Source organism: Pogona vitticeps, chromosome 5, assembly GCF_051106095.1.
Source record: "Pogona vitticeps strain Pit_001003342236 chromosome 5, PviZW2.1, whole genome shotgun sequence".
In the NCBI taxonomy this organism is placed as follows: domain Eukaryota; kingdom Metazoa; phylum Chordata; class Lepidosauria; order Squamata; family Agamidae; genus Pogona; species Pogona vitticeps.
The window spans coordinates 85,011,405-85,031,873 of NC_135787.1; the positions used below are offsets into that span (position 1 = coordinate 85,011,405).

General features: G+C 39.6%; 1 protein-coding gene and 1 non-coding gene across 6 annotated transcripts in view; one reads left to right on the forward strand and one right to left on the reverse strand.

Annotated features, from left to right (window-relative positions):
• The window catches only part of PPARGC1A (PPARG coactivator 1 alpha), a 913,403-nt gene that overhangs the window by 801,084 nt on the left and 91,850 nt on the right, over positions 1 to 20,469 (forward strand). The gene's annotated exons all lie outside the window — the stretch shown is intronic.
• Positions 13,443 to 13,558, reverse strand: LOC140707912 (U5 spliceosomal RNA). The gene has a single exon (XR_012088045.1). It is a non-coding gene; the product is annotated as a U5 spliceosomal RNA (small nuclear RNA).

The window sequence follows — 20,469 nt, forward strand, 5'->3', positions numbered from 1 at the left end:
AGTGTGATGATTTGTCAAAGCACCTTCTCACTTGCCTCACAAGGGAGGATGAGGCAAGCATCTCTCTCTCTCTCTCTCTCTCTCTCTCTCTCTCTCAATTTTACGTTTTAATGATTAGCAAGATAAGATGGTTAATGGTCAAAGGGAAACCCTTCTTAAGGCAACTCCTTTGATCCAAGCCACCTACTGGCACTTCAGATAGATCTTCAATAGAACTAAAGTTAGAAAGCTTTTGCTCCTCTGCCTGTGTGACTTAAATTGAAGAGAACTGAATCCCCTCATGTGACTTCACAGTGAGAGAATGCATGTGAATTTGCATCTTGCTGTGTAGTCCCATCCCTTGGAATACACCCCCCCGTGTGTGTGTGTGTGTCTGTGTGTGTGTGTGTGTGTGTGTGAGAGAGAGAGAGAGAGAGAGAGAATTCAAATCCTTATACCACCAGTGCAAAGAAAAGCCCAATAGCCCACAGCAGATCATTTAAAGATACTGTATATAATCTTGAGGATGAGCCCTGGTAGTCAGGCCTTAGTGGCTGCTACACTTTGGTGCCAAATCAACCTGATTTATCATAACCATCTACTTAGCACAACAGTCTGGAAGGTGAGCTGCTTGATGTTGCTAGCACAAAATGCATACCTGGAGCTCTGAACCTTTGAAGGGAAGCCTCTAAGCTATTTGCAAAGTGCTAGTGCTTAGTGAATACTAAATTACATTTAGGAAATAGTCTAGAGCCACCAGTTATACTTCATTTTTATTCCTGACACAGACACCTAAATCAGAGAACAGTAACATTTGAGAGATTATGGAAGCAGTTTGGGTATGTTCCAACGCTATAATAGGATCAGAATTTTAAGGCCTCTTTTTATTATTACCAATAGTCACTTAGTTTCTACTGCAGTGTACTTTGTAGGGAATTACAGCTTTTACTAAAAAGATTAAAATGCTATTATGCAAATGATTGCAGTATGTTATTATGTTTACAAATTAACATCCATGGCTCAACACACAAATTAACTAACTATTCTATCTATATTATTAAGGATTTAATAAAGTGACTGTTGATAAAAAGGGGAGATGCTTTGAATGGTTAATAGGAACTGATTGTGATTTAATGGCAGGCGTAAAAAACAAGAACATTGTGTTTAATGTTCTTGATAGCACAATGGCTGAATGAAGCTCATCAGGGTGCTTACAGAAATTGGGGTGGAGTGAAGAGCACAACAGAATGTCTGAGGCATTAGTAAATGTATAAGAGATTTATCTAGACTACATGACAGAGTGGGAAGCATATTGGTAAATCTGAGAGTGACATAAATGGTTGCTCTTAACAGATCACAGTTTGTTCAACTTTTAAAGCAGGTTATAGAAATTCTAATTACTACATGTTCAGTGTTTTATATGTCTTTCAGAACATGTCAAGCATATTTAACAGCCTGCATCCTACCAAAATGCATCTTTATAATGAAATTTTTGTTTTGTAAAATGGAATTTTGCTGCACATGGAATTGTTATATGACAGAAGAGGAGGAGGAATTGTATTAAAGGAAAAGAGATGGCTTGGCTTTCGTTAAAATGTTTAACTTGTATTTAAAATAGCCATGTTGTTATTTTGTTCGCTATTGAATAGCCTTAAGAGGCTGAACTAGAAACGACGAGGACCCTCGTTTTCACCTCTCCCCCCAGCCCCAGCAGTCACCCATGAAATAAGCCAGTGTTGTTCTTCTGTTACACATTTGAGAAAATTTTGGTTGAAATAATGGTGGCTTCCTTATGGCAGTACAATCAGTTGATTTCAGTGGGGGTGGGGTAAGAGCTAGGAGGCTCCATTTTCAGACTCTGTCCATGATGTCTAGTTAATGACCAGGAGGTGTAAGGTAAGTGAGCTTTGCTTCAGGATAGATTTCCGTATTTAATCCAGATTACACTGTTTTGTAATTGGAGACTAGCAGTGAGTAGGGGGTCAAATCATGGTATCTGTAGAACAGTTGTTTCTAGTGATCAGTCAAGTCAACTCCTCTGGGAGAGCCAAAATTTCTCTCTGTCCACCAACCAACATGCAGGATCTGTAAAAGAAAATGAAAGTTAAAAAAAAAAAGAAATGGTTTGGGATAAAAAATTCAGCTGTAATGCGTCTTTTAAACTGTCTCTAAAATAAAGTTTGAATTTAGACAATATTAAAACCTATATTTATAATACTTAAAACGTGAATCACAATCATTTTATGAAGGAAACTGAGTTCATGTAATAAATGTATATTTTGCCTTTTGGCTGAAGTCCTAAAAGCGGCTCACAGGATCAAGTAAACTGCAGTGAATAAATTAAATTCCACATAGCTAAACCAAAACAAGACCAAATCAGCCCAGCAGGAGCAGGTTTCTGATCCCTTCTACCCCGCACCCCAGCCCTGTTCTTTCTTAGAAGACAGTTCGTGTCAGCCAACTTCTGCTTTCAGCAGACGTAATTAGATGGCATTCACTAGAAAGTTGCCTCACTTACAAATAAGGTAGATTTCTGGTTTACTGTGACATTTGAATTTGCATGAGAAGTCCTGATTTTGTCAAATAGGGTTAAATTTTACTTATTTGGTTATATATTTATTACTGTGAGATTTCTATTTGACCTAAAGTCAAATAGAAGACTTGCTGTGAAGCAAGTCCTCACAGGCTGTAGAATCTAAAAGACGCTGTGCTGTATGTCACCAGGATCATCTACCAGCTGATATAATCTATTTTATACTTTTTCTGTATCAGAGCTCTGTCATAAATTCAGTACTCAGATTATGAATATTTATGATTCTGCCAGCCAAACAGCAAAAACATTTATTTTCCATCCCGTATAGAAGAATGCTATTTTGCCAAGTAATCAGCTGTACTTGTTTCTCGAAAGTTCTGGAGACCTACAGCCCAATCCCATGGTTACTTTACAGTTAAGTCACATGTGGAAATCTGTTCATGTCTGAAGTTTGTATAGGGTATTGATACTAGGTTTCAAGTAAGGATTTTTCTTGATATATTTGTAGCTATACAACGGCACGTAAATATTTCTAAGCAGATAGTAATTAATAAGTGGACTTAATGTATGGTTGTCATCCATGGTTTTTCCAAAAAAAAAATTGTACTTCCAAAAGGGGGTGCATATTTGCATAGAAGTTGTATATGATAGTTAATAATATGTATAGGAGGAAATTTGGGCATAATTACCCACATCAAAATACAAATATACTACAATATACCGCAGTGGGAAGACTGTGACTAACTGTATTTGCATATTTGTTCATTATGAGGACTGACATCTGTGAAAGATTTATTCCACTGTCCCCCGAAGCACGAAAAGAGTTGGTTTCCCTCCTTTGTCACAAGCACAGGAGATAAAAAGTGGAGAATATTTTTGGTGCTTGTGAAGGAAGGGAGGCTAGTGTGCCGTCCTCACGAGAGAATACACAGGAGGAGACTCATGGATGTGTAGAGGGCGTGTTAGTAGAGATAGAGATAGATGGGGGGGGAAAGCTTTGGAAGTATGTCTGGCAGAAGACAAGGGGGAGGAGTTAGACCTCATAGTGTGGGAGGAGGCTATAAAAGAAGGGGAGGAAGTGCGGGAGTTCAGGGTGGTAATGGATGGAACTGTCAGACATATGAGGGGTAGTGCGGTACAAACGGAAGATGAAAGAGACTCCGATAAGGTTAGAGAGCTGACGGAGGAGATCCCAAACTTAAAGACAGGTGGGGGATTGCTCCCGGACCCCAACGTCTCCAAGCGTGAAGAAATAAAGATTACACCACTAGAATGGACCATGGTGGTTTACCCACGCAACCAGGAGGTGGGGGGAGGAAGGTGATTCACCCCAGTCCCTATTTCAACAAACCACCACCTGAAGGGGACTGGGTGAGACATCCTGGTTGTGGGATGGTCTGCGCAGTCAAGAGTACATCCTTGTGGGCGATGACCGATTGGGAGCGTTTTGGCCCGGCCCCAACGTGTGGAGCGACATATTCACTCCTGAGGTGAAGATAAAAAGTTACAAGACTTTACCAGAGTTAAGCTGTTTTGACCTGTTTGAATTAGTTGATGTTGGAGTTACTGAAAATAAAAAAGAACCTGTTCAGTTTTTAAAATTGTCTCCCTCTCTCATTCCCCCCAAATCGAGGAATCGCCACCAGTTTTCGAAGAACCCAATCACAGTGCTCTCAAGAATTACTTCACTAGACCTCATGAGTGCTGGTGGGAGATCCTTTTAAAGGCATCCCTCACTTTTTCTTGGGGAGGAACCTGAAATTCTCTTTTATTTTCTAGACATGGAGAAGAAGTTCCCCTATCCCCCTGACACTGCTGCCCTAAGAGTGTTTTGTTTTTCTAAATGCAAAAAGTACAAAAAAGGAAAATCACAAGTCTCTCTGGCTTTAAATCGTTCTACAGAAAGTAGAGCATCTCAGCAGAGGCCATATCTTTTATTCATTATGTCTCCATACCCTGTTGGCAGGAGGATACCATCACCCTACTTTTCTCTTATGATCCCTTTCAGAAGGAGAGTCAGAAATCATTATATACATGTGAATTACATTTTACTCATAACCAACTATACCTTCTTTGTTGCCTCTGTGCCATCTGATGAGAGGAAGGATGCTGACATCTGCACACATTCCTCTTCCTCCAAGAAATCTCAGCCCCAATGGGATGCAGAATCAGAGCCACTGCCGATTAACAAACAAGTTAAGCTAGTCACAGGCTCCTTGGTGGACTGATCACTCCACCTCCAAAACTCTCTCTCTCTCTCTCTCTCTCTCTCTCTCTCTCTCTCTGGGGAAAAAAAAATCCAGTCTAAAACAGCAGTTGGTCCAACACAGGACAAAAAGATACATGATATGTCTTGTCCATTCCTTAAAAATGGAGTATGATAAGAAATAAAAGAAGAGACTTGTTCTCCCTTGTTCTGTCTTTAGCAGTTTGGGAAGTGTGCTTCTAAACTGACTAAAGGTTCTTGTTCTATTGCTTGCATGCTTGATTAGAAAATGAGAAACTTGATTTAAATTGGTATCCTTTTGTAGTGATTGCAATAAATGATTGAAACAGGCTCAGTTGAAATTAATCAAGTTTGCGCCGACAGGAATCCCATCTCAGACCAGCACAAAGCAGTAAGTGGTAGTGACCCTGAGCATGAAACCAGCTTCACATAGTCATATATATAGCTGCAATTACAGGATGCTGTTGTGTTATCTTGGAGCACCAAAGTTTACTAAACAAAATGAGTGCAGAGACAATGTCTCCAAAATGTTATTTAAAGAGTCTCCCTGGCAGTTGTACACAAGGTAGCAAGTGCTTGTTGGAAGTCAGAAAAGGTATGCACTCAAGTCCCTTTTGGAAGTATCGAGAACCCATATCTGGAGCAGAAGGAAAGTAGCCTGACAGTGCAGAGGATTACCTAGTGACTTTTCCTCACTGATGGGTTGTCCAGGTCAAGGGAGCACACCAGATTTTGGAGCTCATATGACTCTGCATGTGGTTACTATCCTGACTTGAACTGCCTGCAGTTCCTTCGTAAGGAGCCAGTCCATGATCTGTGGGGTTCCCTGTTCAATCTCCCATGCCTTACTGCAAGAAGAAAAAGTTATGTCCATCCAGGGCAAGATGGCTAAGCAGAAGCAAATGGGTGAACATAATGTCTTGGCCCGTATGTTAAAACAAACCCTTTGAGGACACTGTGTTCTTGCAAGTCAGATATCTAAATACAAACCAGAGTCAGCTGCCATACAAGCAAAATGTTTTAGCTTCTCTTCTCATAGGTCACCGCAAATCCACTTTGGTCACAGTCACACTGCACATCTGTTTTAGTGAGATGCAGTGTCTTAAGGTGGCATTTGGAACTTCATAAGCACACAAACAACCCAGCTATAAATTGCTACTACTGGAGTTATTCTGAATAAATGTATGCTGTTTCATATTTATAATGGCGAGGCTTCATAATATTCACAGTGAATATATAACACAGATCAGTTCAACAAGCATGAAATTGTATGTTGTCAGGTTGTCACATAAATTGAGCCATATTCCATGTTACGATAATATTGGACTAAATTTTTTCTTCTCTTTAGGTAGTGTACAGAGGGTCATGTAAAAGGAGACGGCAGCAAGTTATTTCTTCTCCTTGGATTAATAGAAAATATTGTTTCAAAATAAATAAATCTTGGAGAATACAGTATATGTTTCCTCCAAGCCCTTGTATTGGGAATAAAATATTTACTTAGACAAATGCTAATTGGTTAAATGTCTGCATTTTTGTGTGCTCCCTCATGATTTCATTTCCAAAGTATTCATTTTTTTAAATTGTGTCTATTTTTACTTTTCACATAGGCACTAATTGCTATTAAATGCTGCAACTTAACCCAGGCATGTGGTCTCCCTCCTGACCCATCCCACTTAGCATTAATTTACAGCAACACCATTATGGAATGATGATGAAAGATCACAGCCAAGTCTAATTTAAGACTTTTCCCCCTCCTGTCTCTGTTTTGCTTTCATAGTGTGTGTGATGATATATGTCAGGAATAAGTAGCCTTGGTCTGCCTACTCTTAAAATAAAACACCAGAAATCTTTTGCTCCTCTGCAGAGCCCATAGTTAATGTTCTCCTTTTCTAGCATTGTGTAGTAGTTAGAGTTTTTGAGAGAGCCAAGATTATACCTCCACACAACCATGAAGAATGCCAGGTGTCAATACCTGTCAGGCTATGCTACCTTCCAGGCTTGTTGTGGTGATCATATGGAGGAAGAAGCAGGTACCGTATTTTTCCTTGAATAAGATGTTACTTTTCCCTAAAATCTTTAGACTAAAAATTGAGGGTCATCTTATACATGGAAGCAAGCTGAGGAGAGGACAGAATGGCACATACCTTACCTCTGTAAAGAGGCTTCCTTCGATCACAAAGCTTAGCTTCCTACAGTCAGAAGACTTAGCTTCCTCCAATCACGAGCCTCATGGAACTGACGTCAGCTGATACTGTACACACCTTGGAACACACCTTGTTGGAGGTGGAGCCTGTAGGCTCAAACATAATGTCTGACATTCTGAGCCCAAAGGCTGAATAGTCAAAGCTATGTTTTCTTAATTTTAGGGTTAGAAAAGGGGGCGCGTGTTATAAACGGAGAAATATGGTACATCTTGATCTCCTTGGAGGAAAGCTACCTATAAAAGGAGAATGAATGAACTAATGCAAGTATTGGCTGTGCTTATTATTTTCTTTGCAGAAGGCACTAATACAGTATTCACACATTATACCAAGTTATCACAGAACACTTACTCTGTCCAGCCTGCATCTGTGCAACAATCAGAAAGCAGGGATTGTAACCCATGTCAGATTATATGTGTACAGTAAAATTGAGGAATTAACACTTTACCTTTCATCATATATGCACACATACAGGAAGCAAGAATATTAACCCTATTAAGTCATCATGGCTGAGTGTTTAATCAACATATGCAGAAGGTTGTATTGCCCCCACCCACCCATAGTTGCTTTGATAATATGAAAGGAAGAGTTCTGAAGATGGGAGACTCCTCTGCTCATTAAGGCTCTCCACACTGAGCTAAAATCTTGATAATCCCATGCTCTGGTTCATGTAGACAGCCTTAGTTTTCTTTATTCAGACCTACCATTTTTGTGTGAACAGAGTGGCTATAGGTTTGTAGGGGCAGGGCTAATATCTTCCCATTCTCACATTTTTTTAATGACTGTCCTAATCTTTGTGTGGTGCTTTATGCACTCCCCCCCCCCCCCCGGTTTCTGTCTCCTGCTGAGCGAGTCTGATGTGGAGGTTCACAGAAGTAATGGCAGCTAGTTTTAAAAATTCAATGGACTAGTCAGCAACTGTAGGTCATTTATGCAAAGTTGTTACCCATTGCTTCTGAAATAGCCCATCTCTTCAGTTGTGTCATCATCAACACCCATATGGAGTATAATTTCTTTCCATATGGTTTGCTGCAGTGCTTTGGAGCCTCCGGAAATATTCTGCTGGAGGGCTCAGTGTTTCATGCAGGACCTAAATGCACTTGCAGCTACCTGGTAGATATCTGGGATGAAAGCTATGTATATACAGAGATTTGCAAATCATATAGGAGGGTACAGCTTCTCTCACAACCCATAGAAAGCAGGCAAGGCTCACTAAAATAAGGAGAGCTTTGCATAAGCAGCTCGTGGGTTTCCAGTCCTGTCAATACATGGTTTTTTTATAGTCCTATTTTAAACAATAGGACTATTTAAACAATAAATATATATTGACAGGACTGGAAATCTGTGAGCTGTTAATGCAAAGCGTTTGTTGTGAAAGAGTGAGATCTCCAAGGAGAGCTAGTTTTGAATACATCTGTGTTACCATATCTCTATGATAAAAAACTTGTATACTCACACCTTTCCCAAACAATCATCACTGAAACAATCTTATCTCTGGCATTTTTCATAGGTATTAAATGGCATTATAGATGTGTGCAAATATTTAGAAATCTCTCAGCCACACTTTTTTCATAATGTATCATCAAGTCCAGCCCCTACCAAGGAGGCACAACGAGGAATCAAACCCTCAAAATCTGGCTCTATAGTCAGATAACTAAAGCACTGTGCTATCCAACAGTTCATCTGATGTTCTAGAAATCTCTCCCCCATTAGCTTGATTTTGGGACGGACTGTATTTTGGAGACAATGTAAAATGTTCATTTTTTTATGTTTGCTTTTTTAAAAAATGGTTGTAGTGCGGTGTAGTGGATAGAATGATGAACTAGGACTCTGGCTCAGCCATGGAAACTCACTGGGGGAATGGAACTGGTAAAACCACTCCTTAAAGGAAGGCTATAAAAAGTAAAAAAAAAAAAATCATTGCTGGCTCTCTCCCTTGCCCCAAGGCTCTTAAAAGCTTCCCCATGGCAAAAATACACCACAGAATACTAGAATAGACTACAGATACAAACAGCTAACACAATCAATAAACAAGCCACAATGCTTGTTCAATTAAAAAAAATACAAAGGAAATACTAGTGAAATATTGAGTGAGACAAGTGGTATTGATGAGTCCAGAACATCTTATAACTGTTTATAGTATTGAAAACATAAAAGGAATGTCTGAGCTGCACTGTTGTAGTTACAATAGATATACAGTGGTGTTCCGACTTACGAATATCCTTGCTTACGACCATTTTGAGTTATGACCATAACTGGCTGCAAAATTTTGCTTTTACTTGAAACCAGAGCTTCCACTTACAAACAGAAAAAGGCAGGGAAAGAAAGGCAGGAAATTCAAATTTCTAACTGTAGGTGGCGACGAGGCTGCTTCTTTGTAGCTCTTTTGCACCAGCGGTTAGAGAGTGTGCATCGGAGGAGGCTTGGGACTGCCTCCTTCTGCTTCTGAGAGTGTGTGTTTGTGTGTTTGCAGGGAGGCTTCAGGCTGCCTGGTAAGGTACGGTGCTGTTTTCTGCTTTTTAAAAACTGTTCTGGGTGTTTTTGCAGCGTGGTTTTGAGTTGGGGGGTTATGTTTCTTGGGGGGTTGTTTGTTTTTTTTGCTCCCCCCATTTCTAATGGGTCTTGGGGGGAGTGGTTGCTTTTTGGGTTTCCCCCCGATTTCCAATGGGTCCTGCAAGCTTCCCTTGTTTTTTCCCTTGTTTCTTTTGCATTTCCTACCTGCCCCCTTTGTTCTCTGTGCATTTCTGATCTGACGTGGTGGCGCTGCAGGATAAACCACAGAAGCCTGTACTGCAGGGTCAGAAGACCAAGCAGTCGTAAGATCGAATCCACGCAACGGAGTGAGCTCCCGTCGCTTGTCCCAGCTCCCACCAACCTAGTGGTTCGGAAGCATGCAAATGCAAATAGATAAATAGGGACCACCTCGGTGGGAAGGTAACAGCGTTCCGTGTCTAAGTCGCACTGGCCATGTGACCACAGAAGATTGTCTTTGGACAAACGCTGGCTCTATGGCTTGGAAACGGGGATGAGCACCGCCCCCTAGAGTCGAACACGACTGGACAAAAATTGCCAAGGGGAACCTTTACCTTTACCATTTGTTTTCTGTGCGTTTCCAATGGGTTCTGCATGCTTGATTGCTCCCCCCCCCGCTTTGGCCGTAAGGGATTAATCGCGTTTCCAATGAGTCTTGCAGTGACTTTTTTTAGTGATTTTTTTCTTCGGCCGGAAAGGATTAAATGCATTTCAGTGCATTCCTATGGGAAATAGTGCTTCAACTTACGACCATTTCGAGTTATGTCCATCTTCTGGAACGGATTATGGTCGTAAGTCAAGGCACCACTGTATTTAATGATTTACAAAGTATGCTGGAGGAATTGAAAATTGAATCAGAGAATGGTGGTTTAAAATTATAAGCAACCAACAAGAGGAAAATAGGAATGTCATGATTGAGGAGTGTCACAAACCCGTTCCCCTGTTTGTTTCTCCACACAACCCAGGTTCACTTTCGGGTGTGACATTTATTTTTCAATTCTTTTCCGCTGCCGCCAGAGAAGATATTCCTCACTATATCAAATAGGACTCTTCAATCAGTCAGTGTTATTCAATTAAACAATGTTTATTACAGTGTTCATAAGTAAATCATATAAAGTAAATCATGGATGGTCTTATTTTATTCATGTAACCACTTGTACTTTTATAACATTTATATTTGCTTAGATAGAATCATGTTAATCCACGTATTTATTCATTTCACATCTTATTCTCTATCTTTCTATTCTTCTCTAACATCAGACTGGTCCTAACTGCCAAAACTGCATCTCTCTAACTGCAGTCCCTAACTCATCCCTAACTCTCTAACTAAAATCCTCTCTAACTGCTACCTAACTCCAAAACTCAGACTCTAACTGTTCTTTAACTGCATCCATTCTCTTATATATCCCTAGTCCTGCCTTTTCTGTACAGCCATTGGCTCCTGAATCAGGGTTCCATTGTGATGGACAGGAGTGGTTCCTGACCTGTCCGTCACAAGGAGTATCATGTAAAATATGTACCAAAACGTATTTGTCTGGGGAAGGTAATACAGTGTGGGAAATCTCATAAGAAAACAGAAGTGGGCTGATGACTAAGACTTGCTTTTGGTAAACAAAGTAAAATCCTTAAATGCCAAAGTAGAAAATAAGAAATAGAGATATTCAACGAAGGAAAAAATAATACATTTAAAAGAACTGATAGCATCATTAAAATGGAGATGGACAAGCCATGCTATGAAACAAATATGGATTAAAGAAATAGCTCTTTTGCCCCAACGGTTATAGTGTGTGCATCGGAGGAGGCTTGGGACTGCCTGGTGCTGCTTTCTGGTTCTGCGTAAGTACATTCACAGGGTTTTGCAGGGTGGGTTTGGGCTGGGTGTCATGCGTTCAGCCAAAGAAGATCTGCAATGTGAAGGGTTAATTACACCTGAGGAAAATGCTGGGCAGTCAGAATCACAGACAGCTGAATCACCATCAGATTCTCCTCCCCTAGTAGCCAGAGTGAGGGAATAAGCTTCGGCAAGGACTCATGACACGAAGATCAGAGGCTTTCATGAATGCTTCCCATAGGAACATCAGGTCAACCAGCCCTGAGTTTTAGAAGGATGAAGTGTTTAGATGACTGCTGCTGCTATAAAATCTGCACCCAGAGGCTTGGAAATTTGCAGAAATAAGTAAACATTCGGGTTTGTATCCACTTTTCTGCTTATCTTGGACTTTGTTCTCTGGACCCTTGGCTTTGAACTCTGACTTCTGACTATGGTTTGTGTTTTGGCTTTGGCATTTTGGTATCTGCTTTGCATCTTCTGGACTTCTGATATTAGACTGGCTTACTGGACTTTTGCCTTTTGAAACCCCCTAGGAACATGACACTGGGGGTGTGGTGTTATGTTTCTGTGCTGTGATTTTTAGTCTGTGTGTTTTGGTATGTTTATTTTTTCAGCCCCAGTGCCTTCCGATGGGCTTGCTGTGCTGTTTATTTTTGTTTATTTTTGTTTTCTTTTAAAGCCCCAGCGCCTTCCGACGGGGCTGCTGTGTGCTTTATTATTATTATTATTTTGGGGTGTTTTTTTGGCCAGAATGGATTAATCACATTCCAATGCAATGCAATGATGCTTTGACTTAATGACCATTTCGAGTTATGTCCATCTTCTGGAACAGATTAAGGTTGTAAATCAAGGCGCCACTCTACTTGAAAGTACTGTACATTGTGTGAATGAAATTTAATACATTTCGATGCAATAGCAATAATGATTTTTTCTACAGTCCTTTAAAATGTTCAGTGCACTTCACTATAATATTTGTAACACAGTTTTCTGACCTGTACTGCGTGGTGAATTTATGAAGGACGATTCAGATGGTGAGATTCTGGTTCATAATCCAGTTACAGCCATTGCATTACATCCAGTACTACTTTCATGATGTTAATCTAGATTTTTTCTTTAAAAGATTCTGTCTTCTTGCGTGTATTAAATATGCACTCTTACATCTTTTTCATTTCAGATTTTGATTATGTCAGTGTAGTGCTCATAATTGGTGAGTGTATCCGCGCTGTTGTAAGGATGTAATAAATGCTCACATTTTGCTAGTAGTGAGCGAAAATGGGCATCTTGTAGAGATGTCCTTGATGAAATCTTTTGACTTTTAAAGGAGGGGGTGCTCAGAACCATCATGACACATTGTTTTATTAATTTATGCTGTTCGATGACAAATTTCACGTATGATTTGACTGACAAGAGGTGAAAGAAAGGGTAAACAAAAGAGGGAAATGAACAAAACCAGGAAACTTTTGTGTCAACATGAAGTGTTTATGTTTAAGACCCTCTCTTTCAGGAATAAATGAAAGAACATGAAAACTAAAGTAAAAACCTCTTTTGTGTTTTTGTTTCGGCCATTCCTTTTAACAGCAATAATGCATCCCTAGTAGCTTGAAACACAAGACCCTTTGATCCCACAGCTACAAATACTCAACTACACTACACCAGAACACAGGCAGAATTCTAACTCCTGTCATCTGAAGATGCCGGCCACAGAGACTGGTGAAACATTAGGAAGAAAAACCTTCAGAACAGTGCCAAACAGCCCGGAAAACCTACAACAACCACAAGACACTGTTGAATAAAGTAAAGCTCCCTGAGATTTTCTTTTCTCCTAGGAGAAGCAAAAAGAGCAGTACTTTGTTTTATCGGCATTAGCAGCAAGAAAGAAATAATTAAAACAAAACCAAGTGTGCTTTTTGTATACTGCTCCATAGTGCTTAAAACACTCTCTGGGCAATTTACAATTTTTAAAATTACACAGCCTACACATTCCTTCCCCACTTCCACCCACTGCGAGTTGGGTACTCATTTTACTGACCTCTGAAGGTTGGAAGCCTGAGTCAACCTTGAGCCGGCTGTCAGATCCATTGGTATCGAATGATGACTGTGAGCAGTGTTTTGGTTGCAATACTGCAGTTCAACCATTACACCATGAGGCTCTTCAAAAGTAAAAAAATTAGTTCTAAACTCATCAGTGTTCCTCTACACATAAATCTTTAGCAAAAGGCGAAAGATGTATACAGTCTGAAGAGAAACTAGAGTTTATGCAGAAATATAGTTTATACAGAAAACGTATTTTGATTGGAATTTTATGTTTTGCGAGCAAGTTGTTTTGTATTAAATTATATTAGTTCAAAGAAACCCACTTCTGTGATTTCTTCCCCCCAAAAGGTCCTGAAGCACAAAAAATGTATACAAATTCTTGTAATCTCATGCATCTATGAGGAAACATTCAAAATATTTCATTCTCACCTGCAAGAAGGAAACAGTGGAAAATTATGTCCCTAAACTGTATATTCAGAAATAGTGGTTCAGTAAGAGTAATAATGGCCACTGGTATCTTAATGCATTTGCTCCTTTTCTTTCTTCAGGTAATCCTTGATAATGAAATTGAGGTGTCTGCCCTTATCTTAAAGATGTTTGGGCCAATTTCTGAAAGGAGAAATCTCTACTACTCTAAACAACTTTGTAATATTTGCTCAAGAAAAAAATGTGATAACCTTTCCAAATGAGGAAATATCCTTACATTATATCTGAAGAGATTCCCTCTTTCAAAGCTGCACATTGAGGTAACTTGGTGATGTGTGTACCTGCCTGCTAACTGAACCTGTGTAGAGTGACCTTCCAAGGTTCCTTTTTTAAAAAAAGCTACGAATGTCTAACTTCACTGAGTCAGCAGAAGAGAGACAATCTCCTACAAGAACTGTCGTAGGCTTCTCCCTATAGAAGACAGCCAAGTAGCTGTTGTTAGCTGCCCTTTAATCTCTTAAAATAATATTTGGAAACCAAATTTCAAGTTAACCTATTTCAGAGATTATGATATATACCCTTTTAGGATTCTGGACAAGCAGATTGATTGCTGTATTTTTCCGTGTATAAGACACTACTTTTTCCTAAAATCTTATACACAGAAGTAAGCTGAGAACAAAATGGCCCATACCTTGCCTCTGCAGACCTCCTTCAATCCTGGCGCTTAGTTGCCTCCAATCAGGAGGCTTAGCTTCTTACGGTCAGGAGACTTAGCTTCATCCAGTCACAATCCTTAACTGACATCAGATGAAGCTGAACAAACCAATTGCAACAGTGCTCAGATGCAACAGGGACTCCTAATGTCCCAGCGTTCTGAGCCAAGAGGCTGAATAAAATTAAAGTGTGATGCATAATATGACAGTACTGATATGTAAATGTTACATAATTACTAAATAAAGTGTTCTGTTTTATAATTAAAATATTGATGTTTTAATTTTGGGTTAGAAAAGTGGGGTCTTATACATGGGGCGTCTTATACACAGAAAAATACAGGTAAATGACCTTCAAATCTGAAAAATGAACTAGTTCAGGTTTAAGGATCCTTAACTTTTAAAAGCAGGCGGAGAACCACTGATGATGTTTCAAAGAAGTCTAGAGAAAACAGAAGAGTGTTCTATGTATTATCGAAGAAGAGTGTTCTATTTCATAATCATTATGGTAGCCTGCTCACAGCCTACATATCTAAGTAGCATATAATTGTTTACCTTGCACATACCCATGTGCCAACACAACTGCATGCTTCCTCATAATAGAAGACTCCTAAATCATGGAATATTTCATGTTTTTCAAAATGTCCTATATTTGAGGATGCTACATACACTGTCATTATGTTATTCAGCAAGAGTTTTTAATTTATAATTGAGTGATTTTTTGTATGTGTAAAAGACCAATAACTTAAGTTGCATGTAGCACTCATGGTGTAGGGTTTCTAAGTTCTATGGCTTTTGCATGGCTACCTTCAGCATTGCTTCGTAACAGGTAACTTACAATAGTACTTTAAAACTATGTACTTGAATCCAGGGGCATATTAAGTTTGTTTGATCAGAGGATGAGAAATAGCAAAGGTTGCATGGGAAGATTAGTGTCTTTATTTTCTTTTGCTGACACTTGTAAAATCTACAAATGCATTGACCACATGACTCCCTTTTATTTCATTTTAAAATCTATTCTTCACAGACAGGATGAGACCAGACAGGAGAAGTAGGTATGTGGAATATATCACCTAGTTTTTTGCTCTCACGTTGTGTTTAGGAAGAACATGGTATGCTGTGGGCTACTTTGATGCTCTAATCTTGAAATGTAGTTTTTGAAGAATGTCACCCTACTGATTTAAGTATATTCATGTTATGTATGTTGCTTGCATATAGACCTTCATGGAAAGTACTGATGAGATACAAGTAAAAGAATGCATCTTAAGTAAAACAAATTGCAGTTAGCAAATTGCTCGATATAATTGTTCAGTGAGTATATAAAATAAGAAAGTCTGGGATGCAGTTAAACAAAATTGAAGGGTATCTACCATATTACTCAATGTATAAAAGAACACTTTTTCCTAAAATAATTAGAGGGAAAAAATGAGGGTTGTTTTATACACAGTAGTAAGGAGGGGGGGAGGGATCAAAGTGCTTTGATCCCTGCTTTCCCCCTCCACATTTGGCAAAGAAAGTAGAGGGGGAAAGCACCCCCTCCACTTCCTTTGCAAAAAGTAGAGGGGGAAAGCAGCTTTTTGCAAAGAAAGTGGAACGGGAAAGCACTTTCTTCCCAAAGAAGGGGAAAGCAGGAATCAAAGCGCTTTGATCCCTGCCTTCCCCCTCCACTTTCTTACAAAGAAAGAAATTTTGGGTTAAAAATTATACAGAGGGAGCATCTTATACATGGAAAAATACAATATATTGGATTTTTATTGTGCAGATTGCATCAGATCTGGCACAGATAGAAAAGTCAGTGACTACATAGTGCAGAGCTATGTATAGGGAAGCCCAGTAGGGAATTATTTCTTTTTAGTGTGGATTTTTTAAAAAAGTTCAATGATGGCTTGAATTTTGCTCAGCACGTGCATAGCTTTTCTCTGCTTTCTGCTCCTTGTGATTGCTTGATCTGATTGAAAAGGGTGCTTGCAAGGATATCCGTTTCCCCAACCCAAGTGTCTTTTGTATCTAGGCTGGGTTTTTTGTTTTTAAAAAGCTTTACATTCAGCACTGAAATAAATTATTGCTAAATGGCTTTGGAAATATAACTTTAAAAAAAGACATGGAAATGGCCAGTTAGCATCTTGTCGGATCAAAGGTGCTGATAGTCCACAACTGAAGTGAAGAGAAACTTATCTCTATCTTCTGTGAGAATTTTTTTTCTGTATTTCACCCATGGAAATCAGGAGGAATACAGTTGGAAAAACTGTGGTTCACAGCAGATGTATCCATATTTTCCCTGTTGTGTAGTCACACCCTGAACATTCTTAAAATAAACTTGAGTGCTGTTTTTGAACACTTCCCGCAAATTAGAATTGTTTCTGAACCTGCTGGCACAAATGCCGAAATAACGAAACCTTGTTGTCATTATATCTCATTGAAATCTCCTTCCCCTGCCCCAGCTTGTGGCTCTAAAGTAACATAAAGTTGGACTTCCTGAGAACAGACTACCTTCTACAAATATTTCGATTTCACCAGGCATTGTAACACAGAACAAGTTCCTTGTTTGTGATTCACCCAGATGGTTTCTTCTCTCTCATTTTGTTGCTCCAACAAACATTACGTATCCAGTCTGTCTTCTCATTGGCTCCTCCCAATGAATCGATCTGGTACCAGTACTAGTAGATTACTTCCTGTAATGGTCAATATAGGTAACAAGTTCCTTATACAACTTCTTACTTTCCACTTTATAAATAAAAGGCTCTGACTTGATTGCGGGTAATTAAGGATGACTACCACAGCATTATGAGAGTTCCTTGCCAACTGGATTTGTAAAGTTAATCTGTATTTAAAAACAGTGCTAAAAGAGAGCAGTGAGTTTCTTTGGAATGAACACTTAGTGCTGTTTAAAGATGTTGTTGTTGTTATTTAGTTGTTTAGTCGTGTCTGACTCTTTGTGACCCCATGGACCAGAGCACGCCATGCCCTCCTGTCTTCCACTGCCTCCCGGAGTTGGGTCAAATTCATGTAGGTAGCTTCGATGACATTGTCCTACCATCTCGTCCTCTGTTGTCCCCTTCTCCTCTTCCCTTCACACTTTCCCAACATCAGGGTCATTTCCCGGGAGTCTTCTCATGAGATGGCCAAAGTATTGGAGCCTCAGCTTCAGGATCTGTCCTTCCAGTGATCACTCAGGGTTGATTTCTTTCAAAACAGATAGGTTTGTTCTCCTTGCAGTCGAGGGGACTCTCACGAGTCTCCTCCAGCATCACAATTCAAAAGCATCAATTCTTCAGTGGTCAGCTTTCTTTATGGTCCAGCTCTCACTTCCATACATCACTACAGGAAAAACCATAGCTTTGGCTATGCGGACTTTTGTTGGCAAGCTGAGGTCCCTGCTTTTTAAGATGCTGGCAAGGTTTGTCATTGCTTTCCTCCCAAGAAGCAGGCGTCTTTTAATTTCGTGGCTGCTGTCACCATCTGCAGTGATCATGGAACCCAAGAAAGTAAAATCTGTCATTGCCTCCATCTCTTCCCCTTCTATTTCCCAGGAGGTGATGGGACCAATGGCCATGATCTTAGGTTTTTTTATGTTGAGCTTCAGATCATTTTTTGCACTCTCCTCTTTCACCCTCATTAAGTCCAAGTTCAAGTTTATTGTATTAGCTAAAAGCCATCACAATTGTTTACAATACAAATCAGATCAAATAAAATCATGATAAAATCACAGACATATAAAATAATAAAAGACCCTTCATATCTGGGAGTCCCCTGCACAATTGATCGTCATGGCTTTCAGGAAATTGACTCGAATATTTCTGGGTGCTTTTGCAAACAGCGCTGTTCTGTATGTAACATAAGGGTCAAAGTCCAAAAGTAACCTGACCACCTTTATCTGAGGGCTTTCCTCTCGTAGAGCAGCCAAAATTTTACCCAGGAACTTTCCTCTGGGGTTTTGATAGAAATGACAGTTTAGTAACTAGTGGACAACATCCTCTATCTCACCTGCTCCGTAAATATATAGCCTTAGATGTTTAGGGACATTCATATACCTGCCGTCTAAGACACCGGTTGGCATGGTTTGGAAGCGGAGTTCTGTGAATGCGGTTCTCAAGGAGGCAAAAGTCAATGTATGTAAGTATTGCATCATTGAGTGTTTTGTTTTCAGTAGATGGTACCAGTGAGAAAAATTTGAAGACTGAATTAAGCCGGGGGACAATATACAGCTTTGTCGTATTTCTTTCCCAATTTTGAACCAATCAGTTGTTCCATATCCAGTTCTAACTGTTGCTTCCTGTCCCATGTATAGGTTTTTCAGAAGATAGATAAGGTGATCAGGCACTCCCATTTCTTTAAGGACTTGCCATAGTTTGCTGTGGTCCACCCAGTCAAAGGCTTTTGCATTGTCAATGAAGCAGAAGTAGATGTTTTTCTGGAACTCTCTGGCTCTCTCCATAATCCAGCACATGTTAGCAATTTGGTCTCTAGTTCCTCTGCCCCTTCGAGATCCAGCTTGTACTTCTGGGAGTTCTCGGTCCACATACTGCTCTTTAAAGATATAGAACTTCATAAATTTGCTCATCCCAACTATTTATTTTATTTATTTATACAACTTCTGTGCTCCCCACACTACCCAATGGTCTCTGGCCGGCTTACAACATTTAAAATACAATAAATAGACAAAATAATTAAAATGCAATTAAAATATATAGCTGGTATAATTTCTGCAGTTGAAGGAAGGCGCCTCTGGCCACTGAGTCCACCTGGGTTTCCAGAGTTAGGCAGGGGTCCAGGAGCACCCCCAAGCTCGTGGCAAGGGGTAGAAGTTCCTTGTAGAAGCACAGGAGCAGTGTCAAAGGGAGATCTGTGGTAGTTAAGCCTTTGTTTACAGAGGGGTAAGAGATCCCTTAACACTTTTGCTCTTGACTGAATCTGCAATTTTCATCTTCCTAACCAATTTACTTACAAGGACCATAGTCAGTAAATCAGGCCAGAATCCTGTTGCTTCCTCTTCAAAGCTCAAAAATCTAAAACTGTGTGGTGTGGTACCAGCCAGCTTTATTGAAACAAAATAAAAAAGAAAATTTGAAATTAGTTAACAGCTAAACCCAACAATGATTGCATAGGAAATCATGAAATGTTTCTGAGTAGCTTATTTACATTATCAACCAATTAATTGGGGACTTTACTCCACTTGTTATTTCTCTTCGGTAACAAATGATGAGAGGAAAGCACCAGTACTAACTGGTCCTTTCTCAGATCAACTACTTGTGAACTTTTTACGTGGAGAACCTGATTGAAAAAGTATAAGTGAACCATTCCTTGGTTTATAGATCCACCTAACAAAAATCATAGTTCCTCTGCTATGATATTATGTGGGTATGGCTTGCTCAGTTTTTATTGTTTTTATCTTGTTCTGTAATGCACTACATGTACTCTTTGTTTATGTTAGAGTATATTAAGGAATATCACTCATGTGGTCTTCTATTCCAGAGTTATCAAGTATCACAGCCAAATCACTTGGCGATGTGCTTGACAGGTGGATGAGAACAATTGACTTGATCAAGGTCTTACGTAAAGTCCAGAAAGTAGCATTTAGGACTTCAGCCACTGAAATCTCTTTCCATCTTATTTATTTATTTGAAATATTTTACCCCACCTTTCTCCTTATGAAGGACCCATGGTGGCTTACATCATTAAAAGACAGTATTTAAAGCTAAAAATAGTAAGTAAAGAAATACATACCACATTAAAAGACAGTAAACAACATGAAAAACACATTCAAAACAGCAAGGCACTACCATCCACTTGAAAACTCCACTTAGGCAGCTAGTCATTAAGGAGAAGCTTGCCTGGAGAGAGAGGTCCTTACCTGCTTGTGGAAGGACAACAAAGACAGGGTGAGCCTGTCCTCCTGTGGGAGGGAGTTCCAAAGTTTGGAAGCAACATCAGAGAAGGTCCTCTCCTGTGTGCCCGTTAAATGCTCCTGTGAGGGTGGTACGACCAAGAGAAAGGTC